The 19,543-nt window shown below is 44.7% G+C and overlaps 1 protein-coding gene across 10 annotated transcripts in view; it reads left to right on the forward strand.

Annotated features, from left to right (window-relative positions):
• The window catches only part of EPB41L1 (erythrocyte membrane protein band 4.1 like 1), a 172,951-nt gene that overhangs the window by 82,361 nt on the left and 71,047 nt on the right, over positions 1-19,543 (forward strand). Inside the window, exon 1 of one of the 10 annotated variants that reach the window (XM_081009180.1) lies at positions 2,061-2,304. The exons of the other annotated variants lie outside the window; for them this stretch is intronic. The gene's annotated coding sequence lies outside the window, so the exon portion shown is untranslated. Of the gene's footprint in view, positions 1-2,060; positions 2,305-19,543 lie in introns of those variants that run through there. 10 annotated transcript variants of the gene reach the window in all.

Consider the following 19,543-nt stretch of genomic DNA (forward strand, 5'->3'; position numbering starts at 1 on the left):
CACATTCTCATGCTGCCCCACTAAAGGAGTCATTATTTATGTACTAATAACTACTTGGTAATGGAAGAATAGCCTCATCGTCATGTTTATGGGGTTACTTACAAGCCACGGTGTTTGCAGCAATGTCACATGTGACTTATTTGAGGGGACTGCCTAATGGCCACTTGTATTCCTTGCTACTTCGTAACTGTCTAGCTAATTGAATGTTGAAAGGGCATCCAGGTAATATTTGGTGGGGCAGCAGAGGGAGAGGGCAGAACCTCTTTCTTGTGCTTTGCCTGGCAACGAACAGATGGAAGGCACATCTGCTGGAAAGATCAGTTGACTGGCAGAAGTTGATTTCTACAATGGAAGTTGTTGGTTTTTTTACTTATTTACTGCAGTGTGTGTAACACATGCGCACACACATCTCCCTGTCTTAATTATATATGATACATGCACGTTCTGCCTGTTGCCTTCCCCTGAAGCAGTGGCAGACAGCATTGTATGGTGGAGGTGTTTATCCAACCTCCCAATTGGTCAATCACTGCTACTTACTTGCAGGGGCAGAGGAGGAGGAGCAGAGCGGGTGCCAAGGTGCAAATACACCAGCAGGAGCACCGGGTTAGTTCAGCCGGTGAATTGACACTTTCCCACTGCCACCTCATCTCTCCCTCTCTTGATAAGAAACAACAATTCATCTGGGAGGTCAGCTCCCATCAGTTGAAGTCTCAGAGTAATTTCCAAGGGCAGCACCTTGTCTAGGAGTAGTCAAGTCTGCTTATTATTAGGGCAGAGATAAAATTGGCAAAGCTGCAAGATAGCACTGTTTCCAAGCCTCCACTATTTTGAGCGCTCATGTTGACTACAAGGAATATAATATTTTGGGATTTCTTTATCTGTGAGCATAATACTTCTTCAAAATCCCATGTGAACTAGATCTCTGTTTTAGCAAGTGCTTTGAAATTCTCTGTCAGCTACTATAGATGAACTAATGGTGCTTGCTGAGAATTACAGTTGATGTGCTCCTTTAACCACACCATTCCCCATAATGACATTACTGCTGAACATTCTTGCCATTTATTGCTGCTATTCTACTAGCAAAAATATGTTTTTCTTAAACCTTCAGTGTCTTGGAATTATGCAGCACATTGGAAGATCATGAAATAAAGACCACCAAACATGGTCAGAACAACTTTTAAGAGGCAGTGAAGCATGATAGGCTAGACCGCACAACTAAAATTCAAGAGTTTCAGTACTGTCACTTGTGGACTGAACCAAGACAAATAATTTGTAGTACATTATATGCGCTAATTGGCTTACCAATGCCAGGATGTATGTGCCATTAAAAAAATTGATTTGTGAATTGCCACTGTTAAGTACTTTTCTCCATTTCATTTCCCTCTAATTTCACTTTTTACAATTCCAACTCCCCATGCCCAAATCATCTCAGGATGGCAATTCATGTCCCCCAGGCTAAAAAGGGTTCTTTTCGCCTAATTTATGGCATAATAGTCTGTCGCAGCAAAGGCCATTTTCAACAGCTGTCCCTCCATTGCATGTTGTCTCCCTTGCTTCCAAAATGTCCTCCCTTGCCTTGGTGCCATTCCACGGGTGGTAGCGATTGAATAGCCATTTTGTTTGGCTTCTAGTTCCAGTATATGTCTGGGCAAAATGTAGTGGCAGCATCTGAGATGTATGGCTCTGACATCCAAAAAATGTTTTATTAAATTGGTCAAGGTAATTTAATATGAGTGTGAAGACCTGAAACCAGTGGAGGCATGTGGACCCATTTGGAGTCTAGAAAAGGAACGCTCTGGCTCCTTTCCCCTCTTTGCTTTTTGCAGAAGCAAGGTATGATACCAGGAGGATAGCAAGCAGCGATTTGTTCCCTGAAATCAACCAGATGTTTACAGCTAAGGGAGACGGAAGGCAGTGGCGGGGGCGCAGAGGGAAGAGGCGGCGGCTCAGTGAACACCGCTGGGTGCCTAACAAGCATTTCTGCTATTAGTCTAAAGCCATCTGCTAGATTTGTGTTAAAAGAGGGAAATCCCAAGGGGTGGGTGGGGGGAGAGAAACACGGAGAGAGGCAGCGCCGTCACTGAGGCTCTGGCCTGGTGATGTGGGAGGGGATCCCAGACTCTTCTCTTCCTCCCCACCCCCCAGCTGTGGACTGTGAGGTTTGCAGCGACTGCAGTATGCATCAATCAATGTGTGGGGGTGTTAAAGTTAGAAGAGGTTGCTCTGCGGAAAGGAGTGTGTTGTGCACACAGCAGCAGCCCAGTGGAGAGCAGCAGCGCAGCAGAGATGGGGAGCCTTTCAAAGGTAGGATCGGCTCAGCTGCGGGGGGGGGGAGGTTTTAGGGAAGGGGACTACTAGAGTCTCCCTCTCTCTTTCTCTCTCTCATTTTTTTGTAACGTAGGCTTTCTCCGGAGGCTTCTTAGCCTCGTTGTGTCTTTTCAGGCCAGCCTGCCTCCTCAGCTAAACAGTTGTACACATCTGGGCTTGGGGTTCTTGAGTTGCCCCCCGCACCATGGTAACCTTGAGCCTGTGCAATGCAGCTCCTCAAACCCTTGCAGCAATAAAGGCTGGGTTGGTTTTCTGTTTCTTGCATTCAGGTTCTTTAGAAGGGGTATGCTAGAGGCTGTCTCTGCTCCCAATGGCTCCTAGCATAATATGCTGTATTCTGGAAATGCTCTGAGAGCTAGGAGTGTAGAAATCTGTCTTAGACTGCACCAGACCATTGCTCCATCTAGCTGAGTATTGTCTACACTGACTGACAGAGGCTCTTCAGGATTTCTGGCAGGAAGTCTCTTCCAACCCTACTTGGAGATTTCAGGGATTGAACCTGGGACCTTCTGCAGGGAAAACAGATTGTCTTCCATTGAGCTACGCCCTTTCCCCTTCTTTCCAGTTGCCCTCCCAAACTTGCAGGATGGGGGGGGGAGGGTTTTGTTTCTCTCCCCTGCCCACTTTGCTACTGCTTTTAGGAGGCTAAAGGGGGGCATGATTTGGCTAAAAGCAGGAGGAGTCCGGGTGTGAGGTTTATGGGTTCTAGTAAAGAACTTCTACATTTTCTTCCATAATTAGGGCACTGCCCTTCCCTTTATGAAATGTTCCCTTGAAAAGCCTAGATTAACTATGGGGCTACATGTAAAGCTGTAAAATAGTGCTGGGGCCAAGCTGGGGCCACCGCTGTGTTGTAAGCACCTGAAGGTGCATCCATGAGGAGATGGCCTCTTCCAAGGCAGCCCTCCTTTGAAGCCCCCAGGTTTCTGTTTTTGGCTACATCAAAAATATATAATTCTGTCAGTGCCTTGTCTGGGAAGGAGCTCCTGTGCTTTTAATATCTGCATGGCAGGAAGTGGGTGGGGGGCTGGATGATGGCTTTTGGTGGTTCCTCTCATCTTTGGAGCATTGTTGTAGGAGTGATCTCACACCTGCCATCTTTTCAGACACACGAAAAAGCCTCACTCGGGGCTTGTTGGCTTTTGCAACCTGAGCAGGATGACCAAACAATATATGAAAAACCATGGGATAAGTAAGGCAAGGCGAGAGTGGAGGAAAGTGGGCCGCACCTGCAATTTGCTGCTTTCCCCTTCCCTCTGTGGCGGCATAGTAAAAAATGAGGTTGTGAGCAAGGAGCAGAGGCCTCAGCACCAAATGGGTGCCCTCTAAGGACTGCAACAGGCCATGGGCCAGAGATTCCCCATCCCTGATCTAAAGGGACAGCCCCTCAGCTATGACGGAGGATAGAGATGTGGCTTTTCCTAGCCTGCTTCTCCCTTAGTCCTTTCATTCATCTTCCTCTCCCTAGTTGCAAGAGTAAACAGAACTCCTTTGTTGCCCCACAGCTGGGGGGAATGGAGGGCAGGCAAAGAGTGGGGCAGGGAGCAGCAGCAGATTACCGTAGTCCTCCTCCTCTTCTATTGTGACATCCCTGACACTGGTGAAACAGTGTTGATCCATAGTAGATTTTTCAAAGGAGAGTTTGCATGAGTTACAATATTTGTGGCAACTTCATCCCATACCTCTTTGCACAACACATCATCACTGTGAAACTCGCTCTCACAAGATGTAGTGATGGGCACCAACTTAAAGGAGAATTAGACAAATTCATGGAGGTTAAGGCAGTCACTGGCTACTGGCCAGAATGGCTATGTTCTACTGCCATTTGCAATCCCAGTTGCTGGGAACTGCAAGTGAGGAGTGTGCAGTTGCACTGAGATCCTACTAGTGGCCTCTGGCTGGCCACCATGTTTAACTAGATGAGCCGCTGACATGCTCCAGCAGGGCTCTTTTATATTCTTACAAACAGAAGAAGTTATGTGATAATAGTTTCAAAGGGGATTAGTATTTATTGAGCTGGAAGAAAGCATCTTGAGTTGAAACATGAAAATATGCTCCTTTCACCAGTGACCCACATACTACAAGGAAGGGATTCAGCCTGTGGTTAAAGGCTAAGGAACAGTTAAACAGGAGTCAATTTCAACACATTAGGACCTCTGTAATGTTGTCTAAGGATTGTTCACTAAGATGTTTGGAGGAAGTCCTTTTTGTTGGGTTGCAACCTGCAGAACTCTGTATTGGAGCAATGTAGAAGCAGGCCTTTTCGGAGGTGGCACACTCTTTGGAATGAGCTCTTTGCCGTAAGTCAGTGGTGGTCTGCTTCTGTCATGCACTAAAAACCCAGCGTTTTTGCCAGGCATTTCCAGACCATCAGTGCCAGCTTTAACCACTCTAGTTCTATAATTGTGATGTTTCATTTGTATGCTTTATTAATTTTGTTGTTGTTTTATGGTTGCTAATCACCTTGGAAATTGTTTTTTAAATGAAAAGTAGTAAAGAAATTATTCTAATCAGTCAATCAGTAAATAAATAAAATGCGTATGTTAGCCTACAAAAATTAAGCGCTCCCTTAACCTTCCGGGGGAAAGTGCAGTTTTCCTTCATTTCGAAACATGCATTTATAGCAGAGAGTGCAGTAAGTTTGCTTTCTGTTGAACAAAGTTCAGAACTGCTGCTTGGCTGATGCCATTCCTGAATTTGCAGATGGATGGGCCCATTATACTGACAACCAAAAACAGAGTGCAGTGTGGTGCTTGGAATTTATGGGTGCAGTTCAGCATTGTGTTCTTCCCATTGTCCTGTCTGCGCAGGCATTCCGGCTTGTCAAACGGAATGATGCTTTCTTCTCCCACAAACTGGTCAGAGAGTTCTCCTGACCCACTCCCAAACCAATTTTGCAGGAGGTGTGGTGGAAGTGAGGAAACCCTATTGTTCAGGGCTTCCAGTGCCAGGGGCAAAACTAGGCTTTATTTCACCCGGGTCAGATACCCAGTTTGATACCTCCCTCACACACATTTGCACACACACACAGGCTGGGAGCCTCAATGGAGGCTTCACCTGGGGCTATCCCCCCCCACCCCCCAGCTACAGCATTGGGTGAATGTTTCAGCAGGTGCAAGTTTTACATTCATTCGCAGCATCCAATTTGTGTCCTATTATGGGTTTAAAAAGAAGTTTTCTGGACCTTTGGAACTGGCTCAGTAACTAAACTGGGTGAATATCCTGCAGTTACCATATCTGGACCCTTTCCTTTTTTTCCTGTGTTCACGATGAAGAAATGTTATAAATGTCATAATATATTTGTGTCGTCTTCTTAAGGTGCCACAAGGCTGTCTGTTGTTTTTGCTGCAGTGCAAGCTAATATTTCCCTTTGCCAATAATTGCTTGTTTTGTTTGTTTCACTGAGCCGTGCTGCAGGTTAGCTGTCTGTCTAAAGAGATCCCTAAATGAAATGGTGTTCAGCCAGGATGTCTTCAGGCTTCCAGAAGACAAATTGGATGATGTGAAGGAAAATCTATGATTGGATCTCCATATATATATATATATATATATATATATATATGCACCTTCTAAAGTGGCAGGTGACAGGCTAATCTGGATGATGCCCATGAGAGGGGGATGGGATTAAGCCTTTCTTCCATTCACCCCTTCCCCAGTTGAAATCCCTGCCAGCTGTAATTTGCACAACAGGGTAAAACATACAAGCACCTTTTTCACCTTTTTCTCTCCCTTCCATTAAAAAATGTCAGGAGTGGGCAATCACAGATATTTTACTTGCCTTACCAAGTTTGGCCTTTATTCCGCAATGGGAGACCCTTCACCTGACTTTCTTCATTGCAGCTGTGGAGTTGTATGGAAATGGAACATGGATCAGAGGATGGCCTTGGTCAGCTTCCAGTCCTTTGGAGTTGACCTGATTTCACACCTAACAATGGCAGAGGCCTGGTTGTGAGTGCTAAAAGTATCAAAGGCCAAACCTCTCACATCAACCTTGGGTGCTATATATATAGCAGCATTCTGGTTCAGGACTTGATGGTACAGATTGCTTTGCAAACACCAGTTCTTCTCAGGAGCCCTACACAAACCCTAACAGACCTCCTTATTTTTTTATAGTACTATTGTGCTTAGGTTGGGGGCTGGCACTTGCAGCAATCGGGTGTTAAATTCTCTCCATGCTCCAAACTCTTTAAGTTAAGGAAGCAGCCCACCTTCCACTCCTTCCTACCGCCCTCCCTGTGGAACGCCCTCCCAACAGATGTCAAGGAGATAAAGAACTACCCAACTTCTAGAAGACATCTGAAGGCAGTCCTGTTTCGGGAAGGTTTTAATGTTTGACATTTTACTATGTTTTTATATGAAATGTAAGCCGCCCAGAGTGGTTGGGGAAACCCAGATGGGCAGGGTATTATTATTATTATTAATAATAATAATAATATTAATAATAATAATAATAATAATTTCCACCATGCCCAGTGATTTCAGAGGAGAGTGAAGTCTGAACCCTACCCTACCAGCTGTCATGGTGATGTGAACCTAGCATAGTTGGCAAAACTGCTGTGAGCATTCCCCAGTTAATAAAAATGGTGGCTTTTCTGCTAGGGAGAGTAAGCCTGAACCACAGAGATGGATTTGATAGGGCCTTTTGGCCATCATTTTCTTTTTTATAATAACTTACTCTTTTTCCCATATAGAAAGTTACATTTGTTACTCAAAAGTTATATTCCAATTCAACAAAACTAGTAACTTCTCGCTCAACCAATATCAATGCTTATAACCCAAATTACATACAATTGCGTTTTAAGTTTCTGTCTTATCTAATTTAGTCCTCTCTAACACATTTTAAAAATATATTCTGATGTTTTCTTATGCTTCAAACCTTACAGTGGTCTTCACATATGGGTAATAATTCTTTTATATAGACCAGAAAGGGTTTCCAGTCCTTTTAAAAGGCTTCTAGATTTGTATCTTTTATCATTGCTGTCTGTTTTGCCATCTCTGTATATTCCAAGATTTTCATCAGCCATTCTTCCTTTGAGGGTTTTCTCTCCTCCTTCCATTTCTGTGCATAGGGAATCCTTGCCACTGTAGTCTCCCTGGCAGACAAGCCGCCATTTTTATTAACTGGAGAATGTTCACAGCAGTTTTGCCAACAGACCTCTCCATCTATGTAGGCCTGTCTAAAGTGATGCTGACGTCTGCAGCAGGTTCTTTGTACTGAATGCTTTACCTCGTAGCCTTATATGGCACATGCCCTGGGCTGAGGCTGCAGCAGGAGAAAGGGACAGTGTCCCGTTGATTGCCTGCTGGTTCAGTTGGGCAGCCTCTGTCAGCCTGAATGCAACCTTTGTCAATGGGCATTGGTATATGCCTAGACTAGTCTTGGTCCTAAACAGTGTTTGCCACTACTCACTGCTGTTTTGCAAAGCTGGCTAAGCCCAGTCTGCATCTGTCTGGCTCAGCTGGATGATGCAGGGAGAACGTGGACTTTGGGCTTCTTGTTGGCATGCATGGCTTACAGTTTGAGCCAGTCTCCCCACCCCTTTTGGCTTCTCTTTTCCTGCTGGCGCTGGCTGTCTCATTTATTTTTCCGAATCTGTTTAAGCCTGACCCGCCTCCAGAAAGCTCCTCTCTAAGAGACACAAGACAGCTGGTTGCATGTGCCTTGGAACTTCATAGCGCCTATGTGGGACGAGCCATAGGGCAGACTGCCGTGAGAATAATCCGCTAGTGGCATGCTTGCTGTTGGTGAATTGGCAGCCCATGCTGTTCCCATGGCCCTTGCAATAATCAAGGAGGGGCATTTTGGGTCATCTCAGCATGTCGTCTTCCTGCATCTCACTGGGTTGGGGAAGGAGCAAGCATGTAATGGTTTAGATTGGAAGGCCAAGTGAATACTTTTGTGTTGGCCAGCTCTCCTAGGACCCAGTATTCCGCTTGTTAATGCATGCTGGACAATGACTGTAGAGCTATAAATTTACTTGGGGCAGAAAACTCAAGGCAAATTCGGCCAGCACATAGACAAGGTGAGAATTTGAATGCAAGGTCCTCATTTTATGTCTGAAAGAACATGTGGCTGTGCTTCTGGTGGTGTCCTGAAATAACAGCTGGAATGGTCTGGGGCTCTCCTGAGATTAGCTACTGATTGTGCATCAATTTTAAAACTCCTTGCAAAGATCTGAGGCATTTATTATTATTATTATTATTATTATTATTATTATTATGCAATCCTACATATATTGGTTTGAGAGTATCCCTCCTTGAAAACATGCCTTTTCTTCTCAACTTCTTTCTCTCTCTCTCCTCTCCTGCTTGTTGAGTCAAGCTCAGAATTCTTGTGTCTCTGAAATGATGATGCAGCAATTTACTGCTGCCTGAAAGCAACGTGAGCATGTATGACCTGAATCCAAGTGCTGCAAACACTGCAGTAAAACTGCTGGAACATAATAACAGCACCGGTATGAGGCATGCTGCCATAAAGCAGGACTTACTGGTGAAAAGTGTAGCCTTATAGAACAGGTGTCATTTCATCTGCAGCAATAGGTGCACATTTGTACTGAAGTAGTGTGATAGATCATAGAATCATAGAATCCTAGAGTTGGAAGAGACCACAAGGGCCATCGAGTCCAACCCCCTGCCAAGCAGGAAACACCATCAGAGCACTCCTGACATATGGTTGTCAAGCCTCTGCTTAAAGACCTCCAAAGAAGGAGACTCCACCACACTCCTTGGCAGCAAATTCCACTGTCGAACAGCTCTTACTGTCAGGAAGTTCTTCCTAATGTTTAGGTGGAATCTTCTTTCTTGTAGTTTGGATCCATTGCGCCGTGTCCGCTTCTCTGGAGCAGCAGAAAACAACCTTTCTCCCTCCTCTATGTGACATCCTTTTATATATTTGAACATGGCTATCATATCACCCCTTAACCTCCTCTTCTCCAGGCTAAACATGCCCAGCTCCCTTAGCCGTTCCTCATAAGGCATCGTTTCCAGGCCTTTGACCATTTTGGTTGCCCTCCTCTGGACACGTTCCAGTTTGTCAATGTCCTTCTTGAACTGTGGTGCCCAGAACTGGACACAGTACTCCAGGTGAGGTCTGACCAGAGCAGAATACAGTGGCACTATTACTTCCCTTGATCTAGATGCTATACTCCTATTGATGCAGCCCAGAATTGCATTGGCTTTTTTAGCTGCCGCGTCACACTGTTGGCTCATGTCAAGTTTGTGCTCAACCAAGACTCCTAGATCCTTTTCACATGTACTGCTCTCAAGCCAGGTGTCCCCCATCTTGTATTTGTGCCTCTCATTTTTTTTGCCCAAGTGCAATACTTTACATTTCTCCCTGTTAAAAATCATCTTGTTTGTTTTGGCCCAGTTCTCTATTCTGTCAAGGTCGTTTTGAAGTGTGCTCCCTTCAGATACTGAAGGGTATTGTGTAGTGACTAAAAAGTATGAGCTGTGATATTTTTAACTTTAAGACTCTGGTATGCATAAAGAATCAGAGGTGCAAAGTGGGTAAGATTATACCTTTTTATTGGACTGGCTTCTTTGGAGGGGCAACATAAGTTCAGGAGGCACCAAGAATGCTTCCTAAACCGGAGTACATAGGTAACTAGTCTCATTCATTCATTCATTCATTCATTTGGTGTTTGTCACTTGGTTGCTGCCTGAGGTGGATGCTGAGCAGATTGTAGAAGGAGTTGCTTTGCTCTTGCTGTCTTCAGGGTTGTGATCATATTTGACAGTACAATTCTGTGTCCCACACTGTCCAGGTAAATGTATTTAGATCTTCATCCCAACTTTTTCTTACAGCTTTTTTATTCAGCACATGAATCACAAGTGATGGCTTAGAAGTGCCACCTGGCTGGTCGTAATCTGGACTGACTAAATTCAGGCAGTTAATCAGTGTGCTTGACTTTAAAGTGAGGATGGGGAACTTGTGGCGCTTTGGATGCTGTTGGACTCCACCTCCCATCAGCTCCAGCCAGCATTGCCAATGGTCAGGGATGATGGGATTTGGAGTCAAACACCATTTGGGAGGCCATAGGCTCACCACCCCTGATCCAACACTTTTTTTTAAAAAAAGTGTAAATTGTTTGAAACACAAGTACTTACAGAAACTGTGGGTGGCAAATGACACCTTAGAAGATAAATTTCTCCTCTTGTAAACAAGAAGTCTTCCTTTTCCACAGTGGTGCCTGGTATGTGTGCATCATCTAAATCAACGCCCATCATCCCTGGCTATGGATTGTGCTGGTTTGGGGCTGACAGGAGTTGTAGTCTGCAATGACTAGAAAGCATCATCTAAATCAGGGGTCAGCAAACTTTTTCAGCAGGGGGCCGGTCCACTGTCCCTCAGACCTTGTGGGGGGCCAGATTATTATTATTATTATTATTAATATGAATCAATTCCTATGCCCCACAAATAACCCAGATATGTTTTTTAAATAAAAGCACACATTTCACTCATGTCAAAACACCAGGCAGGCCCCACAAATAACCCAGAGATGCATTTTAAATAAAAGGACACATTCTACTCATGTAAAAACACACTGATTCCTGGACCATCCGCGGGCCAGATTTGAGAAGGCAATTGGGCTGGATCCGGCCCCCGGGCCTTAGTTTGCCTAACCATGATCTAAATGGTACACATATCACCTAAAACCACAAAAACCTTTTTCTTCCTCCTCCTTCTCAACCTCCTCCAGAACTGTAGCTTTATTCATGTGCTATGTTATGCAAATTCAGTTGCGGAACCAATTAAAACTCATGACTGACTGAGTTCTTTAATCAGACCTATTAATAGTAATTGAAGAGAGAGGTGTAGGGATCTGCATTTGGATAGGGTTCTGCTTCAGCAGCAGCAGATCACACTTCTCCTGAGAGATTTCTGACTCACAGGTTTGGGCCATTTATCTCGTAGACATAAGCCACACAAATCCATAAATCCAGCCATGGTGATTTATTTTCACTAAGTTTACAGACTGATTTGGCTGTCCATCCAAGGAGAGCAACTATTTTGCTTCCTCTTTCTTGCCTGGCTAAAAGAACGTGAAAGTACCCTGATGACAGGTTCTCTGAAGCAGTATCTGCATCCTGCTTTATACTTGCTTGCAGAGTCTTGTGCAATTGCATTGTGAGGAGGCCCAGAGAAGTGTAGAAGCATGAGAAGTGCTGCCACCACACACACACACACACACACACAGAGAGAGAGAGAGAGAGAGAGAGAGAGAGGCAGACAGACAGACACGTGCAATGGGATGCATTGGTATTAACTCCAGAAACAGCCACAGAAAAAACTCTGGCATCAGAAGTGTCTTTCACTCAGAATGAAGAGGAGAGGGGCATTTGATCCTGAGAGGCTCAGGACTGAATCAAAGTGACAAAGATTCTTGTGGCACCTTAAGTACGTTTCCAAGCACAATTAAAATTGTTGGTGCTGGCCTTTAAAGCCCTGAATGGCCTCGGCCCAGTATACCTGAAGGAGCATCTCCACCCCCATCGTTCTGCCCAGACACTGAGGTCCAGCCCCGAGGGCCTTCTGGCAGTTCTCTCAGTGCGAGAAGTGAGGTTACAACAGGCAGAGGGCCTTCTTGGTAGTGGCGCCCTCCCTGTGGAATGCCCTCCCATCAGATGTCAAGGAAATAAGCAACTGTCTGACATCTGAAGGCAGCCATGTTTAGGGAAGTTTTTAATGTTTGATGTTTGATCGTGTTTTTAATATTCGGTTGGGAGTCGCCCAGAGTAGCTGGAGAAACCCAGCCAGATGGGCGGGGTATAAATAATAAATTGTTGTTGTTACTGTTGTTTGTTCGTTTGTTGTAAGTCAACAAACTCTTTTTGGCATAACCTTCCACAGGCTAGAGCAGTTTTCTTCAATCTTGGATGCCCAGGTGTTTGTCGGGACTAAAGCTTCTATCCACTTAATCAAAGTGGGCATATGAGGGCATATGTCTGTTTCAAGAGGCAATGGGTTGTGCCTCTGGGGGTGAAGTCAAACCACTGCATTAGCAGCACCAAAATGATATGCCTGGGATGCAAGCCTGGGCAGTGTGCATCACACACAAGTTTTTTCTGCCCAAGTTGTTTGGGGGGGGGGGGCTAGCATGTGCATGTAACACTATGCGGCATGAGGAGGCCCAGTGTAGCCTGTCGCGGAAGGCCTGACGGGGCCCACTGCAGGCCATCGAACATTGAGGGGGCCTGGCATGCGCCTCCTTGAAAATTTTTTGGGGGGATTCGGTCCTGGGCGACCAGAAGAAAGAAAGAAAAAACTCTCTCTGCCTCACTGATGTGGTCCAAAGGAAAGCAGACCAATACATTTGGCACCAGCTTGGCTGAAGGAGTTGCTAAAAGGAGGCGTACAAGAGACCATCCTTCGGGACTCTTCTCCAGATTTGTGTAGAGTTTACTCCTCAGCCCTTTCTTCTCCCAAAGATATCCAACAAGGCAGTGGAGGTTTGGACCCTCCAGTTTTAGTGATTGTTGAGGATGGGCCCTGCTCATTTTAAACCTTCCAGGGAAGTTCATGTGCAGCAGGCTGTGAGATAGCATAAAACTACCATAGATTTCGGTGTATTAGGCAACTGGGCATATAAGACCCCCCAAATTGGAAGCTGCCAATTTGGAGGGTCAACTTATACGCTCAGTCTTATACGTGGCAGCGGCAGTGGGCGGCGGACTTAGCATCGCTGGGCAGCTTCGCCAGGCAGCTTCCTCCCGGCGTGGAGCCCACTGCCCCCTGCCGCTGCCCAGCAAACCCATACCCAGCGTATAAGATGACCCCCCGACTTTTTAGAGGATTTTCCAGGGTTTAAAAGTCGTCTTATACGCCAGAATTTACGGTACTAAGCTCATGTGCCGTGTTCAGCTGTTGCTATGACATGCTGTTTACTGATAGCACTGTTACTGTTGTTATGTGTGGCAATATGGCGTGCAAATGTGAACACAGTTTCTCAGGGATGTCAAATCTCGACAGAGATTTGAAAATGTTAAAGCCACACTGTTCTGCTTTGAAACACAGAATATGCAACAGTGTCATTTACGTTGGCTCCTCATATTGCCATAGGGCTAGCCGAGAGCATGATGTAGAAAGCATTTTTATACCACCCAGCCATTAAAGTTATCTGAGAAGTTTATTATTATTTTAACCCCAATATGGACAGTGTCAGAATGAAAACAGCAAAGTGCCAAAGAACTGAAGCATGTTCTTTAAGCTAGAAAGCCTGGAAAAATAAAAACCACTGCATATAGGTTTCAAATGAGTTTCTCTGGGAGAGTATTTCACAACCAGGGTACCATCACAGAAAAGTCCCCAAAAAAGTATTAGAGTCAAACGAATACAATAAGTCGAGGTACTATAGAAACGTCATGTATTTCTGTGATATAGTATGACAAGATTTGAAAATTTTGTAAAGTAAAGAATTCGTTCATGTGATATTATAGACTGTCTGCATTTCAGTGTTGTGAAACCAGCTTAGGCCGTTTGGTTATCATTGTATACTCTGTGAGCCAAAAGCCATAGACTGAATGTCTGTAAAGTTTTAAAACCTTTTCATATCTGTTTCTTTAGTACGTTGACTTTATTTATGATTTGATGTGTTGAGAGAGTACAAGATGGCAGGTTTATAGTAAACTGTGCCTTTTAGAGCAAACCAGATCAAGAGAGGCATTGAAATCCTAGCCAATCCGAATAATGGCAATGTAACAATGATGCCATGTTTTCCAAGTGGGCTATCCAGTAGCTGTGCTGACTTTGATTTGTAGCTTAAAAGACAGTGTATGGGTCATTCGGTATTCTTTGCAGTCTGTACTGATTTCTCTGTTTGCCTGACAACAGTGTGGGTTAGTGGTAACATGGCAAAATGTTTGAGATGTCTGGAATTTCTGGAATTCTGTTAACTGGGTTTCACACTTAAATGGCAGATTGTGCGTTCCTCTTTTTCATCGAGAAGGGTATCCATGTTAGTAACGTAAGTAGAGTTTTGTGACTGCAAAAAAAAGAGAGAGAGAAACAAAAATTAAGAGCCTCTGAAAGCTCACGCCACAATAAATTTCTTGTTTGAGGATGGCTTGCTTATTGTGGCAGAAGCATCCATAGATGTCTCAAGACTCCTCTGGGTTTTTTGTTTTTGTTTTTAATCTCCTGTTTATTTTTCATAGAGAGGCTTCATCTGCAATTTAGGCAGATGGTATCATTATAATAATGCACTTTTTAAAGAAAAGGACATAAAGAACCAACCAAGCTCTTCTTAGCTGGGACTGTAACCCTGCTCTGTGTGTGCAGAGAGCTGTGAGGAGAGTTGTTTGTCCGTGTTTTGCGGTTCCTTGTCTCGCCAGGACCTGCCAGCTGCCAATGCCTGGCTCCCTTTTAGTGTATTATGGGCTAAGCCTGGGGCGAGCGGAGCTGATAAAAACCAGACACTCATTATTAATGAAAGAAGTTGATCATGGTGATGGCTGGAGGGAGAAGGAGAGGGAGCCTAAGCACTGCAGGCTGGGCTCGGTATGTGGGGACTTGGGACCGATAGAAAGAGCTGAAAGCATCTTGGTGCTGCCTAGGCAGACCAGATGGGGTGAGCGGGAGAGACATAGGCTATTCTTTCTCATTCAAGGGAGGGGCACTTCATCTGGGAGGGAAATTAAACCCCTATTTGTTTACTGTTCTTGCTTTCCTTGAAAATAAATACAAACCCCACTCCTACTACATTGTGTGGGGCAAATTCTTCCTGTCACTGGAATGAATCTCTCATCTTTGCTTTCTCATTTTTTTCCAGGCTGAAGTTCAGTTCTCCACATTTCTGCATCGGGTTGTGATTTCTCCCCCCCCCCTTCTTTCTTTTAAAAAAGCTCTTGTGAAAATTCATCAGCCTTAAAGTATAATACTGATATTCGCATGTTTGTGCGCAGTTTGGTCTGATCTGCACATTTTTTTGCCAGAAATTGTCCCTAAATATAATGCCTTTTTAATGTTACATTCACTAATATTTGAATTTTAATGCACACTTTCCCCTGATTAATCCACATTTTGTACACTTTATGGCCAGAAAACTACATTGTGGCACGTGGAGAAGTGTGGATTTTAAAGGATAGCTGTGTTTAGATTCACATATTGTTTTGGAAAGCGTGCCTTAGGTAGGTTTCAATTAACATCTGAACCATATTTCTCTATCATCTCTTCTCACTGTAATTCTCCCGTTACACCGCAAGAAATGCAAGTTCTGTCTGGCTATAAGGCCTTGCTCCTCAGCAAGAAGCTTCACGGCTGCATCAGATTGTCCAAGCACTGCCATCATATTTTCCTCTCCTTGCTGTTGCCCCAATACCTTTCTCTACTGCTTGGAGTGGCAGCAAGTGCCTCCATTCTAAATGCTGTGTTTCTTTACAATACCTCCCTTGCAGGTTGTCATAAGCAGACATGTCAGCCAGGATAGAACAGAAATAATACAAAGCAATTGTATGGCATGTGGGCCTTACTACTGCATGCTGTGTTTGGAGATGAATGTGCAATCTGGATCTTGTGGACTGATAGGTGCTTGATTGGTTTTTCCTTTTGGCCACGGGGCTGGGTCAGACCACTGGGGCTCCCTGTTGATTTCTGTGGATGTGGGCAGAGCTGCTTGAGGTGAGGTGATCATTCAGAAAGGAGGGCAAGTGAAGGCATGCTCAGGAGATGAGGCAATGCAGAGCTGCCCTTTGATCATGGAATTGGAAGAGACCCCTGAGGATCATCCAGTGTTGCCCAAACTTGAGTCTCCAACTGATTTCAGACTACAATTCCCATCATCCTTGGCCACTGGTCTTGCTAGCTAAGGACTGGTCTTGCTAGCTAAGGTTGTAGTCCAGCTAGAGACCCAAGTTTGGGAAACACTTAATCTAGTCCAACCCCCTGCAATGCAGGAATCTCAACTAAAGCATCCATGGCAGATGGCCATCCAACCTCTGCTTAAAAACCTCCAAGGAAGCAGAGTCCACCATCTCCCAAGGAAGATGGTTCCACTGTCAAACAGCTCGTACTGTCAGAATGTTCATCCTGATGTTTAGTCGGAATCTCCTTTCTTGTAACTTGAAGCCATTGGTTCAGGTCCTACCCTCCAGAGCAGGAGAAAACAAGCTTGCTCCACCTTCCATGCGACAGTCCTTTAGATATGTACAGCGTTCTAACTGGGAAGCATCAGAAAAGTAGAACTCTTAGCCCAGAGAGTGAAGCTGCAGCACCTCCCCAGATACGATGTCAATAATTTTTGTGCCCAAAATTATATGCCAGGGAAATAAGAACAGAGTAGTTTATGGAAATTCCTCTGTATTTGCTTAATGTGTATAAGCCTATTATCTGGAACATAATATTTGGGTTTCCAAAGAATTTAGAGTATTTTCCCAAGGGCTGCAGGAGCATGTCATGGGTGGCAAGGTGTGTGGGTTTAGTAACTGGAAGGGCTCGCAACTGTGGGGAGGGGCTTTTCATGATGCATAGTGTGGAGTTGCTGGAACCGCTCCTGACCTTTTGCAGTTGTTTTCTCTGCCTGCAACCACGAGGGTTCGAAAAACGTAAATTCAAAGTCTCAAAACAGTCAAGTCCTGGGCACAAGTCCAGAATGAATTTAGAGGACTTGGAGCGGGATTGTCACAGCTCTGTGATCGCATTTTATTTGCTACATTAAACACACAGCCCCAGATCATAGGCAGAATATCGTAACTGTCTTGCTCCCAGGATTCTGTTTGTGCTTCCTTGAGGGGTTTATGTGTGCAGTTGGACTGAACCAAGAGGGAAGGAGTGAAACAGGGTAAAACTAGGCAGGTGAGTGAGTGAAAGGAGTGGGGGGGGGGGAAGCATCTGTTTTGCTTTGCTCAGAAATAATTTTGCTTCTTGCTATTTCTGTACAGTCTTGCCAAGCCTCCCTTCTTTGGAATGAATAATTCCATTATCTGGACTCCTGTAGGTCAGGGTGTATATATGAGAAGCACCTAGATTCCCTTTAGGGGCCGATCAGTCTCTGAAGAAAATGGTTTTTCTTTGTCATGGAAAATATGAAAATATTCTTTCAGCCCTGTAAATCAAAAGGTGTTGGCCAAATGTGTGTGTGTGTGTGTGTGTGTGAGAGAGAGAGAGAGAGAGAGAGAGAGATGGGGGGGGGGAGAACTGACACTGAATTCAGTACTTGCTAATCCTAACAAAAAAAACCTTGCTCACTAGCAGCTATCAGAATTAGAATCTACAATCTAAACAGTGAGCTGGCTGTGTTTAAATTTGGAAGAAGACAGTTGCTCTCTGCACAAGTGCCTGTTGGAAATGATGCTGGGCTGCTGTGGCTCAAGTTACTGCTACTGCAGGCTCACTCTTTCTGCCCTCTGTAGGGGTTACTGGACACATGTGCTTTCCTTCGGTGCCAGAACCAGAGACAGTGCTAGGAAGAGTTCAGGGGTTCTGGCTGTGGTTGGTTGGAATGTCCAGTGGCAAGACCCAAACTTCAGTAGTGGGGGCTTGGGGGCTTGAAGGAATGGTTAGGACCAGCTGTTCCAAAACATTTCATGATGGGGGACACTAAATAGAAGGTCACTTAGCATGGAGGAGCTTCCTATTGGCCTCACCCCATGCACTGGAAGAGATTTCTCTCTCATCCTAATTACACTTGAGAATTGTGTCCCACACAGTCACATTGGGAGGCTGGTAATACTCAAGTCTGTCAGAATTTCTTCTGATGTATCCCACCCAACTGTTTGGGAATCTGCAGTTAGGTGTGCAAATATGGGGGGGATTTCTGGTGTTTCAGCCTTCTTGATGGACAAGTGTTTTTATGGTGTGGGTACAGAGCTGAGAGGTATAATTAATTGTCACAATATTAAAATGTCCCAATATTTATTGCAGTTAACCTTTGGCTAGACTTCATACACGAATGATTCCTGTGTGCCTGCATTTTGTGACATCCACGTAACACACAATTCATGCAGAGCATCATTTATGTGTGGGCGCATCTGTGTAAATTGTGGCTGTTGCCTGCAATAGGCTTGCAGGGTGTGATCACGGCCCCTCCCTCCCAAATTAGTGTACACAATAAAAAATTCCTTCCAGTGGCACCTTAGAGACCATCTAAGTTTGTTATTGGTATGAGCTTTCGTGTGCATGCCAATGGTATCTGAAGAAGTGTGCATGCATACAAAAGCTCATACCAGTAACAAACTTAGTTGGTCTCTAAGGTGCTACTGGAAGGAATTTTTAAATTTTGTTTTGACTATGGCAGACCAACATGGCTACCTACCTCTAACTAAAATTAGTGTACGTTTTTCAAGGTGAAGCTATGATTCCACATGTGTTGGGTATTGTTACATGGGCATTGATCGTCATGAGCTAAATGTTGACACATGGAATAGCTCAGAACTCTTATTTACAAGGCCTATAGCCTGGGTTAGATTTTGTAGAGCCTCATACGAGGGAGACTGTTGGAAACCCAAGCTGAAAAAGCTGCCCTCTCTTCCGGAGAAGCTGCTTGTGCGTTTGTGATAGAGAGATTGAAATGGACTGATGTCGTTTGTGATGGCTGAAACCAAGTCACAGAGGTGTCAAGATGTGCTCCAGTCAGGAAATGGTCTTTCTCTTCTGCTGCCAGGGGGCTACAGTGTCCAGATCGCAGAATATCAGCCATGACAACTCTATTAAATGAATTCTCTTTCTTTTGAACTTTTGTGATTAAAGCTCTCAAGCAGTTCCTGCCTTTGAGCTGTGAGTAACGGGGTTGGGGAGATGGAAGTGAGAAACATGTGCAAGACAGAGAGTCAGGGATACAGACAGGAAGAGATGGAGGCAGGGAGGGACAGCATTGGAAAAACAGGGCAAAGGAGCAGGAGGGGAATGGAGGGGTGTCAGTGAGAGACAGGCTGATGCAGAGGAACAAAGGATAATGATAGGCTGAAGGGAACCGGGAGCTGTGAATTTGTGTAGCTGGGAGTTTTCCAGCATCCACGGACAATTTCAGGGCACAGAGGAAGAACAAAAAACAAGGAAAAAGAGGAGAGGCAATACTGAAGCCACAGCCATCTAAAGCACTATTACACCACTTTTAACAGTCATGGCTTCCTTCTCAAAATTGTGTGAACTGCAGTTTGCTAATGGGTGCTCTGTGGGTGGTAAGCTGAAGTTCCCAGGATTCTTTGGGGGAAGCCAAAGTTTATACCTAATATAAAGTATCTTTTTATAGTATACCAGAATAAAAGAAATATTTTTAAC

This window comes from Podarcis pityusensis (genome assembly GCF_964106645.2).
Source record: "Podarcis pityusensis genome assembly, chromosome: 6".
Lineage (NCBI taxonomy): Eukaryota > Metazoa > Chordata > Lepidosauria > Squamata > Lacertidae > Podarcis > Podarcis pityusensis.